This window comes from Mustelus asterias, chromosome 30, assembly GCF_964213995.1.
Source record: "Mustelus asterias chromosome 30, sMusAst1.hap1.1, whole genome shotgun sequence".
Classification (NCBI taxonomy): Eukaryota; Metazoa; Chordata; class Chondrichthyes; order Carcharhiniformes; family Triakidae; genus Mustelus; species Mustelus asterias.
This window is the reverse complement of record NC_135830.1, coordinates 10,223,704-10,237,712: the sequence shown is the minus strand read 5'-3', so window position 1 is coordinate 10,237,712 and position 14,009 is coordinate 10,223,704. Positions and strand designations below refer to the sequence as shown.

Below are 14,009 nucleotides of genomic sequence, written 5' to 3'. Positions count from 1 at the left end.
TCCGTGATTGCAGAAACTGAGCAGTCACAGGAATGTGGTCAAGATAGTCATGTCTCACAATGCCTCACATTCAATCTGCTGTCCTTCAATTATAACAGAATATGTGGCTGTATGTAGCTGCCTCGGCCATGGTCAACCCCAACACTGCCTTCCTGAACTGCTACAATGTCTGAGGTGTAAGTACACCCACAGTGCTGTCAGGGAGGGATTTCCAGCTACACATTCCAGACTTTCACTAACTGTAGGTGGACACCAGATTGATATATTCCATTCTACCACACCCAAGGTGAGTTATTCCAATTCCTTTATTGTCCAGGACAATATATTTACAATATCTTTAAAACAGAAATTAAACATTCCCATTTGATTTCAGGTATTAACATATTCTGTTAGTTTGTCCTTCATTGTCGATGTCAGGCTGGGGTTGTTCTCCTTGGAGCAAAGCATGTTGAACGAAGATTTGATAGAGGTGGACAAGATTCTGACAGGTTTAGATAAGGTGGACAAAGAAAAGCTGTTCCCATTCGCTGATGGGACAAGAACGAGGGGGACACAGATTTATGGTTTTGGGTCAGAGATGCAGGGGGGGATGTGAGGAAGAATATTTTGATGCAGCAAATGGTAATGACCTGGAACTCGCTGCCTACGAGGGTGGAAGAAGTGGAGACAATAAACAATTACAAAGGAAATTGGATAGGCATTTGAGGGGTTTCAAACAGAAATAGTGACTCTTAACTTCCTAACACCCTGTCACTCTGTGATCCTTGTGAAATTTGAAACCATGTATTCGCAACAAGACTCAAAGAGCATCAGCCCACAGGAGGCAATGTTGTGAGACTGGCCAGTCCAGCAGAAAGAAACCCTCTGACCCTCCCCATTGACCAACTGTGAGAATGAACAAAATGCAGTCCTGGATGTAATTGAGAGCAGAAACAATAACAGCAGAATCCAACCCCTGGAATCACTCGTGAACTTGTTGGTGTCTCAGCAGCTGGGATAAAAGACTGAATCTCTTCTCACACACAGAGCAGGTGAATGGCCTCTCCCCAGTGTGAAATCGCTGGTGTCTCTGCAGGTGGGATGACTGAGTGAATCCCTCCCCACATCGAGAGCAGGTGAACGGCCTCTCCCCAGTGTGAACTCGTTGGTGTTTCCGCAGGGTGGATGAACAAGCGAATCCCTTCCCACACTGAGAGCAGGTGAATGGCCTCTCCCCAGTGTGAACTCGCTGGTGTCTCTTCATGTTGGATGAGTGAGTGAATCCCTCCCCACACTGAGAGCAGGTGAACGGTCTCTCCCCAGTGTGGCTGCGCCGATGAGCTTCCAGCTGAGATGGGGCTCTGCATCTCTTCCCACAGTCCCCACATTTCCATGGTTTCTCCATGGTGCAGGTGTCCTTGCCTCTGTCTTGGGTGGACAATCAGTTGAAGCCTCGTCCACACTCACAACACAGGTACAGTCTCTCCCCGCTGTGAATGGTGTGATATTTATTCAGGCTGTGAAACTGGTTAAAGCTCTTTAGTCAGTGCACTGGAACACTCTCACTCGAGTGTGGCAGAGTGTTGGTGCTTTTCCAGTCACACTGATGTTTGAAATCTTTTCAAATCAACAGACCGGACAATCATTTCTCCTTCTAGATTCAAAGTCTGATGATATTCAGCTCCCATGGAATATGACTCTGTCACGTCTAGACGTGACGTTTGAGATTTCGGCCTGTGATTCCTCTTTCAATATCCTGTAAAACAAGTTTATAAAAGTCATCAGTGTCAGTGCAGGATAGAAATTCAGAACAGACAATTCTAGTTTCTATGGAACATTCTTTCCTCTCTCATTCCCCAAAAAGCTGTAAATCTCCATCCCACACACTCTCCCTCCATTCTCACTCTGCTGTATCTAATATTCACCCTCCCAATTCTCCTGAAGGTGCTGATTGAGGCTGATTGACAGATCCATGCTCACTGCTTCCTGTCCTGGACACAGAGACCATAACAAATAGGAGCTGCAGTCGGCCATTTGGCCCATTGAGCCTTTTAAACTATTCAATGAGATAATTCGTTCATCTACCTCAGCATCATTCTCCCCACACTAAACCCATATCCCTTGATATCTTCAATATCTAGAAACCAATCAATCTCGCTCTTGAAAATAGTTGATGACTGAGGCTTCACTGTCCTCAGGGGTTGAGAATTCCAAATCTTTACCACATCCTTGAGTGAAGAAATCCCCCCACATCTTAGCTTTTGCTCCATCTTCTTGTCTGTTCCCCATAACTCTTGACACCCTTGTCAGTCAAAGATCTGTCGAACTGGAACATATTCAATGATCCTCAGCCTCCACTGGTCCCTGTGGAAGAGAAATCCAAAAGACTAACAACCCTCTGAGGGAAGAGATGTCTGGAAATATATAACGTAGCTACAGTTCCATATTACAAGATATTCAGATCCCAAGGAATATGACTCTGTCTAGACGTGACAGTTGAGATTTTTGCCTGTGATTCCTCGTTCAAAATCCTGTGAAATGAGTTTGCAAAAGTCATCACAGTCAGTATAGGATAGAAATTCAGAGCAGACAATTCTAGTTTCTCTGGAACATTCTTTCATATTTCATTCCCAAAAAGTTGTAAATCTCCATCCATATCTATGGATTCTATTTACAAATGAAAGTGGATGGGCACTTGAAGGAAATAAACTTTCAGGAGAACGGGGATATAGAGGGGGAATGGGACTGGAATGTTATACAGAGAGTCAGCATGGACTCGAGTTACCAAATGGATTCCTTCTGTGCTGTAATCATTTTATGACTGGAAATGTATAACATCGCTACAGCCTTATATTACAACGCAAGAAATAATAATAAATGTATTTTTTTACAGAAACATAAATAATATATCTAATCTGGGTAGACATATCTCTGTCCTATATTAATGTACCGTACCACTTAAATGTCAGCCATCTCCTGGGGAAAGCTGCCCTTTAATTATGAACCATCCTTTTCGCCAGACAAATAAATGTGTCAAGCTGAGGGAGCAAAGGATGTTCATCAGGCTGATTCAGGGAATTGCGGGACTGATGTAGGAGGAGAGATTGACTAGGTTCGGATTGTTTTTGTTGGAGTTCATATGAATGAGAGGGAATCCCAAAGAGACTTATAAAATTCTAACAGGTCTAGACAAGATAGATGCAGGGAGGATGTTCCCGATGGAGTCCAGAACCGGGGGTCACAGTCTGAGGATTCAGGGGAGACCATTTAGGACGGAGGTGAGGAGACATTTCTTCACCCAAAGAGAGGTCACCCTGTGGAATTTATTACCACAGGAAGTAGTTGATGCCAAAACATTGAATGTATTCAAGAGGCGGCTGGATATCGCACTCGGGGCGAATGGGATCACAGGTTATGGGGAAAAAGCAGGATTAGGCTATTGAGTTGGATGATCAGCCATGGTTGTAATGAATGGCGGAGCAGGCTCGAAGGGCCAAATGGCCTCCTCCTGCTTCTACCTTCTATGTTTCTATATCAATGTCTTCAAGAGAGAGAGAGAGACCTGGGCCAACCTTTCCAGAGTCTGCAGCCTCCCTGGATTCACTTCCTTTCCCTTCAGTTGCTGCAAGTCCCCAATTTCCCCCAGAATGAGAAAAGAAATGGAAAAGGGGAGAAAAGAAAGTGTTTTACTCACAGATGTTGCCCTCTTTTAGGTCAAAACAAATAAACAAACTCAAGTTAAATCAGGACAAAGTAAAAGGGGCAGCTCCCCAAAAGGAGGAGGAACAGCCCGAACAAAAATCAAAGTACAAAGGAAACTTAAAAACATCAAATTAAAATGTGATTATTAGGGTCAATAACGCACCCCAACCCCTGCAGTGCCCAACGGGCACAGAAGGCGTCAATCGCGCCCGTGGACACCGCATGCTCCCTCTCCAGGGACACCCGGCCGCGAACGTAGCTGCGGTAGAGGGGAAAACAGTCAGGATGGACGGCCCCCTCGATCGCCCGGTGCCTGGACATGTAAATGGCGCGTTTCGCCAATCCCAGGAGCAGGTTCACGAGGAGGTCGCCATCCCGACCCCAACAAAAAGAGAGTGCAACCTAAGACACAAAACATAGACATGGTCCACGGACCCCACAAGGCCACAGAAGGGGCAAGCTTCATAGCCCGTGAACCAGTGAATCCTACGGTTGTGCGGAACTGCTGCATGCATCACCCTTCACCCCAGGTCCCCGATGTAATTGGGGCAATCCCTCCGTAGAGGACCTCTACGGAAACAAGGCCCGCCAAGGTGTATCTGGGCGACAGGCGAGGAGGCGGTAGTGGAAGGTGTGCAGCAGCAGCCCGCACAGGAGACGCCTCCGCGCGGTAGAAAAAGACACGGAGGTGGAGAGAATGTTTATCCTCCTACCCTGACCTTGACCCGGGAGCCGTAAAGGTTGGTGAGAGTCGTAGCGGACATGCCAAATTTCCTTAGTCTTCTGGGAAAGTTGGTGGGGCTTACTTATCTACAGTGTAATTTTTCGTTAGAGAGAAGAAGGTTAAGAGGTGACTTAATAGAAGCGTACAAGATGATCAGAGGATTAGATAGGGTGGACAGTGAGAGCCTTTTTCCTTGGATGGTGATATCTAGCACGAGGGGTCATAGCTTTAAATTGAGGGGTGATAGATATAGGACAGATGTCAGAGGTAGGTTCTTCACTCAGAGAGTAGTAAGGGCGTGGAATGCCCTGCCTACAGCAGTAGTGGACTCACCAACATTAAGGGCATTTAAATGGTCATTGGATAAACATATGGATGGTATTGGAATAGTGTAGATTAGAGGGGCTTTAGATTGGTTTCACAGGTCGGCGCAACATTGAGGGCCGAAGGGCCTGTACTGCGCTGTAATGTTCTATGTTCTATGCTGTCAGATCTGCAGAGATTTTCCAGCATTTTCTGTTTTTATTTCCCTTTCTTTTTCCTTCTCTGTCACCGCTCTGTCTCATCAATAAGACATTGGGACTCAAAGGGTTGATGCAGTTTGATGGACAAGTTGTCTCTATTCTGAACAATGGGGAACAAGCTCCTCCCACTCATTGACAACATTGCCCGCTACAAACTTGCACATGCGCACTGCTGCATATTGCCCCCAATAAAGATGGCAAACGTTAACCCGACGAACATGAGGAGCTGCAGCCCCGCTCGGTACAAACTGGGTCCGGGAAGTTCTCTTCCGCGGTTTGCGGTTTACACAACATGCTTACGCAGCGTTTCCACCCACCCGGGCGATCCATTGCTCTCTCCGTACCGTCAATCACCTCTAACAGATTTCCGAGCCCAAAACAAACGCCGTTTTCCATCGTCATTACTCACACTGCGCATGCTCGAGTTAAAGTTGGCCCCGCCCCTCTTTCGCTCCTATTGGTTGGAGGACCGACCGCTCCAGATCGGTCCTCCAGCACTGCCCCCTCTTCCCATTGGTCCGCGCTGCCGTCAATCAGCCGGGCATTGTGACGGTGACTTGCTGTTTGTCCAATAATCACAGTGACAGAGTCTCAGTGTAACAATGACACACACAGACTCCAATACAATCAGAGTGGGGATGGAGCACAGAGACAACACAGCAAAGCACTGACTTACTCTGAGTGTGACAATGACACACACAGACTCCAATACAATCAGAGTGGAGATGGAGCACAGAGACAACACAGCAAAGCACTGACTTACTCTGAGTGTAACAATGACACACACAGGCTCCAATACAATCAGAGTGGGGATGGAGCACAGAGACAACACAGCAAAGCACTGACTTACTCTGAGTGTAACAGTGACACACACAGGCTCCAATACAATCAGAGTGGGGATGGAGCACAGAGACAACACAGCAAAGCACTGACTTACTCTGAGTGTAACAGTGACACACACAGGCTCCAATACAATCAGAGTGGAGATGGAACACAGAGACAACACAGCAAAGCACTGACTTACTCTGAGTGCAACAAATACAATGTTTGTTCAAATAATAAGAGTCACGTTGCAGTAGATCCAATGTAATGTCATGATTTTGAACATCTTGATCAAATAGGAACACACAGAGCCTGAGAGAGGTACAGAGGGAGAGACAGAAAGACTGAGAGAAAAATTGAGAAAGATTTTAAAAAGCAGGAAGATGAGGCGGTCAAAGATAAAAGCTGAGAAACAGAGGAAACAAGCAATAGAGAGAGAATGATATAGAATATAAGGGAGCAGGCTATCAGTTCCCAGCTATGGGGAGCAGAGTCGGCATCTCCACGTCAGAGCAGAGGGAACTCAGTGGGCGGCACAGTAGCACAGTGGTTAGCACTGCTGCTTCACAGCTCCAGGGACCTGGGTTCGATTCCGGCTCGGGTCACTGTCTGTGTGGAGTTTGCACATTCTCCTCGTGTCTGCGTGGGTTTCCTCCGGGTGCTCCAGTTTCCTCCCACTGTCCAAAGATGTGTGGGTTAGGCTGATTGGCCATGCTAAATTTGCCCCTTAGTTTTCTGAGATGTGTAGGTTAGAGGGATTAGCGGGTAAAAATATGGAGGGATATGGGGGTAGGGCCTGGGTGGGATTGTGGTCGGTACAGACTCGATGGGCCAAATGGCCTCTTTCTGCACTGTAGGGTTTCTATGATTCAGTAACTGATCCACAGACACAGCTGGCTATATCTGCAAATGGAAACTCTGAACAGAAATAACAGGCTCATTTGTAAATGTCACCACAATGTGATCTGTGTGACTCTGCCGCGACTCTGTGGACAGATATAGGCCGCACTGACAGATGTTCTCACCAGATTGTTGTCCCTGGATTTATTTTCTGCTCAGAAGTGAGATGTGAGGTTTGGAACCGGCAGCAGAGAAACAGGAAGTTGTGTTACCTGAGAATGAAACAGCCGGTGTCAGTTTGATGTTATCACCATGAACAGTCTTCCTGTCTGTGAGGGTGAACTCACTCTGACAGCATCAAGAACAACCACACAGATTGCTGCCGGTCTCAGCATTACATTCAGCTCCATTCCCATTTTAAACAATAAAGAAAGGAGATTATTATGGATTTTTAACACATTCACTGAATTGGGAGATGGACTGAGGGTCATCACTGGGAGAAGTGAGGAGGAATTAGAGAACAAATGAGTTTTCCCAAAGAGGGTTATTAGAAAAGAGGAGATTTAAAGTGAGTCAGGGCCTGTCAGAGGAAGTGGGAGAGAGAAACAGAGAGGATTGAATCTCCATCAATTAGATGTTTTCTCAGACAGCGAAGAGAGATGAAGTGTGTTTGTGCTTTTTCAGAGAGAGGTAATGAGAGAGAGAAAACAATGAATAAGTTTAAGCATTATCTGAAATAGGAAGGTTAAATGAGTGAGTGTTTGAAAGAAAGATAGAGAGTGTAACAGTGACACACACAGGCTCCAATACAATCAGAGTGGAGATGGAACACAGAGACAACACAGCAAAGCACTGACTTACTCTGAGTGCAACAAATACAATGTTTGTTCAAATAATAAGAGTCACGTTGCAGTATGTTAGCGAACACAGCATTAGATCCAATGTAATGGTAATACAGTCAGTATCTAGTGCACCATAACCAAAGTTTAGGTTTCATTTGATAGTGTGAGTGAGTCATGGCCCATTGATATAATGTGTTTAGATTCCGGTGTGTGCTACTCTGCCACTGTCAGTATCAGACAATAACCTGTCTGTTATTCCAATTCTGCTGTATTTTACAACGTCGATGGTTGTCATGATGTGGAGATGCCGGCGTTGGACTGGGGTGAACACAATAAGAGTTTTAACAACACCAGGTTAAAGTCCAACAGGTTTATTTGGTAGCAAATACCATTAGCTTTCGGAGCGCTGACGAAGGAGCAGCACTCCGAAAGATAATGGTATTTGCTACCAAATAAACCTGTTGGACTTTAACCTGGTGTTGTTAAAACTCTTACTGTATTTTACAACTGCAGCCCCTGGGGCTGATTGGAGTCTGGTATAACAATCACAAAGGTCGGTTTCAGTGTCTCTGAGGTCATTTTAACTGCAGGTAATCTGACATTAAGGGAGACAAGAGGCCCAACAAACATTTGATTATAATAGGAGGACAAAGTGTAAGGGAACAATGATATTTTAAGGTGTCTGTGTTATGGTGAGTGTCACTGGGAGGTGAGTGATAAAATACAAGTGGAAACATCATGACAGAGACACATGTGACTGACTCGGCCTGACTGAGAGCTGTTATACTCAAGGGGAGAATAATGAGGACATGGGAAACTCCAGGGATTTCTGATATCTGAGGTGTATCTGTTCGAGGAACTGAAAATAATCAGTTCCTTCTCATGGTTATCTCCAGTTCTCAAGTTACACAGACACACAGGAAAGAGATCTGACAGCTCATCAAACCCAATATTTTAATCTTCTGTTTGAGACACATTATAATCGAAAAGATCAAATATTAAAACCTGAGGAGAGAAACATTCAGAATGTCACAAAGATGAGTGAACTGTCCAATTAATCCCATTGACCATAACTCTGCCAATTTACCTTCTGCAAGTATTTATCCAATTCCCTTTGAAAGTTACTAGTAAACCTGCTTCTAGCACCTGTCAGTTTGTGCATTCCAGATCATATGAAGTTATTGTGTAAAACATTCTCCTTATCACCCCCTCCAATTCTGTTGTCAATTAAATTAAATCTCTGTATCCTCTGCTTACTGACCCTCCTGCACCAAGGAAATCGATTCTCTCCATCGACAGACCCTCCTGCTCCTGGGAGATAATTTCTCTCCATTGATACTATCATTAATCATTTGTCATTTTAAACACCTCTATTAAATCTCCCCATCACATTCCCTGATCTAAGATGGATAACCCATGTTTTTCCTGCCCTGAAGAATTATATGGACTCAAAATGTTAACTCTCTGAACAGATGCCGCCGGACCTGCCGGGTTTTTCTGCTTTTCTCCCTGTTTATCCCTCTATAATCAATCAGAAACTCTTCATGATTTTGAACATCTTGATCAAATAGGAACACACAGAGCCTGAGAGAGGTACAGAGGGAGAGACAGAAAGACTGAGAGAAAAATTGAGAAAGATTTTAAAAAGCAGGAAGATGAGGCGGTCAAAGATAAAAGCTGAGAAACAGAGGAAACAAGCAATAGAGAGAGAATGATATAGAATATAAGGGAGCAGGCTATCAGTTCCCAGCTATGGGGAGCAGAGTCGGCATCTCCACGTCAGAGCAGAGGGAACTCAGTGGGCGGCACAGTAGCACAGTGGTTAGCACTGCTGCTTCACAGCTCCAGGGACCTGGGTTCGATTCCGGCTCGGGTCACTGTCTGTGTGGAGTTTGCACATTCTCCTCGTGTCTGCGTGGGTTTCCTCCGGGTGCTCCAGTTTCCTCCCACTGTCCAAAGATGTGTGGGTTAGGCTGATTGGCCATGCTAAATTTGCCCCTTAGTTTTCTGAGATGTGTAGGTTAGAGGGATTAGCGGGTAAAAATATGGAGGGATATGGGGGTAGGGCCTGGGTGGGATTGTGGTCGGTACAGACTCGATGGGCCAAATGGCCTCTTTCTGCACTGTAGGGTTTCTATGATTCAGTAACTGATCCACAGACACAGCTGGCTATATCTGCAAATGGAAACTCTGAACAGAAATAACAGGCTCATTTGTAAATGTCACCACAATGTGATCTGTGTGACTCTGCCGCGACTCTGTGGACAGATATAGGCCGCACTGACAGATGTTCTCACCAGATTGTTGTCCCTGGATTTATTTTCTGCTCAGAAGTGAGATGTGAGGTTTGGAACCGGCAGCAGAGAAACAGGAAGTTGTGTTACCTGAGAATGAAACAGCCGGTGTCAGTTTGATGTTATCACCATGAACAGTCTTCCTGTCTGTGAGGGTGAACTCACTCTGACAGCATCAAGAACAACCACACAGATTGCTGCCGGTCTCAGCATTACATTCAGCTCCATTCCCATTTTAAACAATAAAGAAAGGAGATTATTATGGATTTTTAACACATTCACTGAATTGGGAGATGGACTGAGGGTCATCACTGGGAGAAGTGAGGAGGAATTAGAGAACAAATGAGTTTTCCCAAAGAGGGTTATTAGAAAAGAGGAGATTTAAAGTGAGTCAGGGCCTGTCAGAGGAAGTGGGAGAGAGAAACAGAGAGGATTGAATCTCCATCAATTAGATGTTTTCTCAGACAGCGAAGAGAGATGAAGTGTGTTTGTGCTTTTTCAGAGAGAGGTAATGAGAGAGAGAAAACAATGAATAAGTTTAAGCATTATCTGAAATAGGAAGGTTAAATGAGTGAGTGTTTGAAAGAAAGATAGAGAGACATTAAGTGACGAACACGGTATCCGAGAGGAGAGAGGTTAAGTGAATGTGAGACAGGAGCGAGGTTAGAGTGTAAGGGAGGTGGAAGGTAAGTGTGAGTGAATGCCTGGAGAGAGAGAGAAACGTTCAGTGAGTGTTAAGAGAGATGAGAGATGTTGAATGATTGAGTTTCTGAGAGAGAGGAGATGTTAAGTGAGTGAATGTCTGAAAGAGAGGAGAGGAGGTTCACACACCCAGGGATCATAGAAAGCCACAGCACAAACAGGCCCTTCGGCCCACAAGTTGCGCCGATCACATCCCCACCTCTAGGCCTATCTATAGCCCTCAATCCCATTAAATCCCATGTACTCATCCAGAAGTCTCTTAAAAGACCCCAACGAGTTTGCCTCCACCACCACCGACGTCAGCCGATTCCACTCACCCACCACCCTCTGAGTGAAAAACTTACCCCTGACATCTCCTCTGTACCTACCCCCCAGCACCTTAAACCTGTGTCCTCTCGTAGCAACCATTTCAGCCCTTGGAAATAGCCTCTGAGAGTCTACCCTATCCAGACCTCTCAACATCTTGTAAACCTCTATCAGGTCACCTCTCATCCTTCGTCTCTCCAGGGAGAAGAGACCAAGCTCCCTCAACCTATCCTCATAAGGCATGCCCCCCAATCCAGGCAACATCCTTGTAAATCTCCTCTGCACCCTTTCAATGGCTTCAACATCTTTCCTGTAATGAGGTGACCAGAACTGCGCGCAGTACTCCAAGTGGGGTCTAACCAGGGTCCTATAATCACTGAGAATGATCAAAATAAGGAGATCACCCAGAAAACTACCAACAGGAAAGTTCAGCTAAACACATCACTCATTCTTAAATGGTCAGTCAGGGCTCTGTTGCTGCTCAGCTTCTCTCTGTTCTGTTTATAATGGTTAAAGGCTGATAGGAGTGAGGTTTATTTAGAAGGATAGTGGATGGGAAGCACACAACAAAACTGAGAATTCTTGGACACACACTGCAGCTCCTTCTCTATCTGGGAATCAAATTGTTGTCTCATTGACCCAGCAGTTAACAGGCTCCTTTGAACGTCTCCAGCTGCTACTTTGATGCAGACTTCAACCAATTTATTTGAAGCCAGTTTCTGTTCAATAAACCAGGACTGACACACACACATTAAAATGTTTTAGACTTTTTTGCATTTTTAGTCTGGAAACCTAATCCTGCCGTTTCACTCTCAGTCAGGAATAGATCCCAGTTTTACACCAATCTTTGACAGCACGTTTCCAGCATTCACCATTGTTCTTCCTGACTCTAAACACAGTTGTAAAGGAGCTTCTGTTCCGTGTCTAGGAGCTCTGAACCATGGAAAAGAACGACTGGGACACATTTCTTACACACCTCAGGATTCACCCACACGGGGACTTTGCTGTCAGTGAAAAGTGATGAAAAAGACCAAAGTGCTGCTTGTCCCTCTCAGCGAGACCCTGAAGGACTGTGTCAAGAATGAAGTTCTGTTCTTACTGTGTGACCCTCCCTCAGATTGCCCTTTCTGAGCTCCAGCCTGGTGATGTTAAACACTCAAATGGAAAAGACAAAAATCTACAACAATGATTCAATCAAATGTCTATTTCACATTTATTCAGAATATCAAACCTCAACAGAAGAAAAAAGTTAGAGTGAACATGATTCAGACCTGGATATGATTAACAGCATCAATAAGTGTAGAATCCAAACCTTGCAGTCGTTTGTGAACTCGCCTGTGTGTTAGCAGGTGGGATGACTGAACAAATCCCTTTCCACAGACATTACAGGTGAACGGCCTCTCCCCAGTGTGAACTCGCTGGTGTTTCAGAAGATAAATGAGAAAATCCCTTCCCACAGACAGAGCAGGTAAATGGCCTCTCCCCACTGTGAATTCTCTGATGTGTCAGCAGGTTGGATGGCTGACTGAATCCCTTCCCACACGTGGAGCAGGTGAACGGCCTCTCCCCAGTGTGAACTCGCTGGTGATTCAATAGGTTGGATGAACGAGTGAATCGCTTCCCACACACGGAGCAAGTGAATGGCCTCTCCTCACTGTGAACCTGCTGGTGTGTCAGAAGGTTGTATGAACGGGTGAATCCCTTCCCACATTCAGAGCAGGTGAACGGTCGATCCCCTGTGTGGAGTTGCTGGTGTATCAGAAGGTTGCATGAATTAATGAATCCCTTCCCACAGTCTGAGCAGGTGAAGGGCCTCTCCCCAGTGTGAATTCTCTGGTGGTTCAATAGGGCAGATGGACGGCTGAATCCCTTCCCACACACACAGCAGGTGAATGGCCTCTCCCCAGTGTGAGCATATTGGTGCGTCAGCAGATCTTTTTTATTTTTAAAGCTCTTCTCACAGTGGGAACAATTAAAAAGTTTGTTATCAGAGTGAACAAGTTGATGTGTCTGCAAGTGGGATGACTGAATGAATCCTTTCCCACACGCAGAGCAGGTGAATGGTCTCTCCCCAGTGTGAATACGTTGGTGCGTCAGCAGATCTTTTTTGCATTTAAAACTCTTCTCACAGTCAGAACATGTAAACATTCTCTCATCTGTGTGAACAAGTTGGTGTGTCACAATGTGGGATGAGCGAGTGAATCCCTTCCCACACACAGGGCAGGTGAACGGCCTCTCCCCAGTGTGAACCCGTCAGTGAGTCAGAAGGTTGTATGAATGGGTGAATCCCTTCCCACAAACAGAGCAGGTGAACGGTCTCTCCCCAGTGTGACTGCGCCGATGAACTTCCAGTTGTGATGGGAAACCGAATCCCTTCCCGCACTCCACACATTTACACGGTTTCTCCATGGTGCTGGTGCCCTTGTGTTTCTCCAGGTTGGATGATCAGTTCAAGCCTCATCCACACACACAACATACACGTAGTTTCACCCTGCTGTGAACTGTGATGTTTTTTCAGGCTGTGTAACTGGTTAAAGCTCTTTCCACATTCAGTTCACTGGAACACTCTCACTCGGGTGTGTGTTTGTCTCGATGCTTTTCCGGTCACACTGATGTTTAATTTCTTTGCCCACAGGCAGAACAGACAAATATTTCTCTTTCTATATTCAAAGACCAATGATATTCAGCTCCGAAGGAACTGAATGACTTTGTCAGATGTGATGTCCGGTTTGAGTTTTCTGTCTGCCAATCTTTCACTTCCAATATCCTGTAAAAACAGTTTAGAAAAGTCATCACTGTCAGAACACGATACAAACTCTGAACAGACAATTCTAGTTTCTCTGGAACATTTTTTCCTTTCTTGTTCCCCCAAATCAGTAAATCCCCGTCCCACACACTCTCCCTCCTCCCTGGGCTGAAATCCAAACCCATCTCACCATTTCTTTCCTCCACTCCCAGTTTTCTCCCTCCCTCTCCTCTGTCTGGGTTCAGTTCTCCAGCTGCTGTCTGCAGATTGACAATAAAACCAATGGGTCTTACTGGGGGTGTTGGGACCTCCAGCGGGTGTTTGTGAATCCTCCCCGCCCACCTCCCAGGGTTTCCTTCCTTCCCAGAGATCAGAGTCCTCATTGATTTGAGGACAAAGTGTAACCTCTTATTTATTGTCCCCCTCCCCCATCCTCTGATGTGAACCATCCTCCAGTGGCTGAGCCAGGATGGGGCCGTTAACCTGGGCCTGTTCCCGGGAGGGAGGGAGAGAGAAGCCCCGCAGCTG

At 45.7% G+C, this 14,009-nt stretch overlaps 1 protein-coding gene and 1 pseudogene across 2 annotated transcripts in view; one reads left to right on the top strand and one right to left on the bottom strand.

Moving 5' to 3' along the window:
* LOC144481003 (uncharacterized) overlaps nucleotides 1-14,009 on the top strand; it is a 44,831-nt gene that overhangs the window by 19,799 nt on the left and 11,023 nt on the right. The gene's annotated exons all lie outside the window — the stretch shown is intronic.
* On the bottom strand, nucleotides 293-13,604 carry LOC144481016 (uncharacterized; annotated as a pseudogene). Its single transcript, XR_013495734.1, has 2 exons — nucleotides 12,297-13,604; nucleotides 293-1,292 (listed from the first exon to the last, which is right to left on the bottom strand). The product of XR_013495734.1 is annotated as an uncharacterized LOC144481016 (transcript).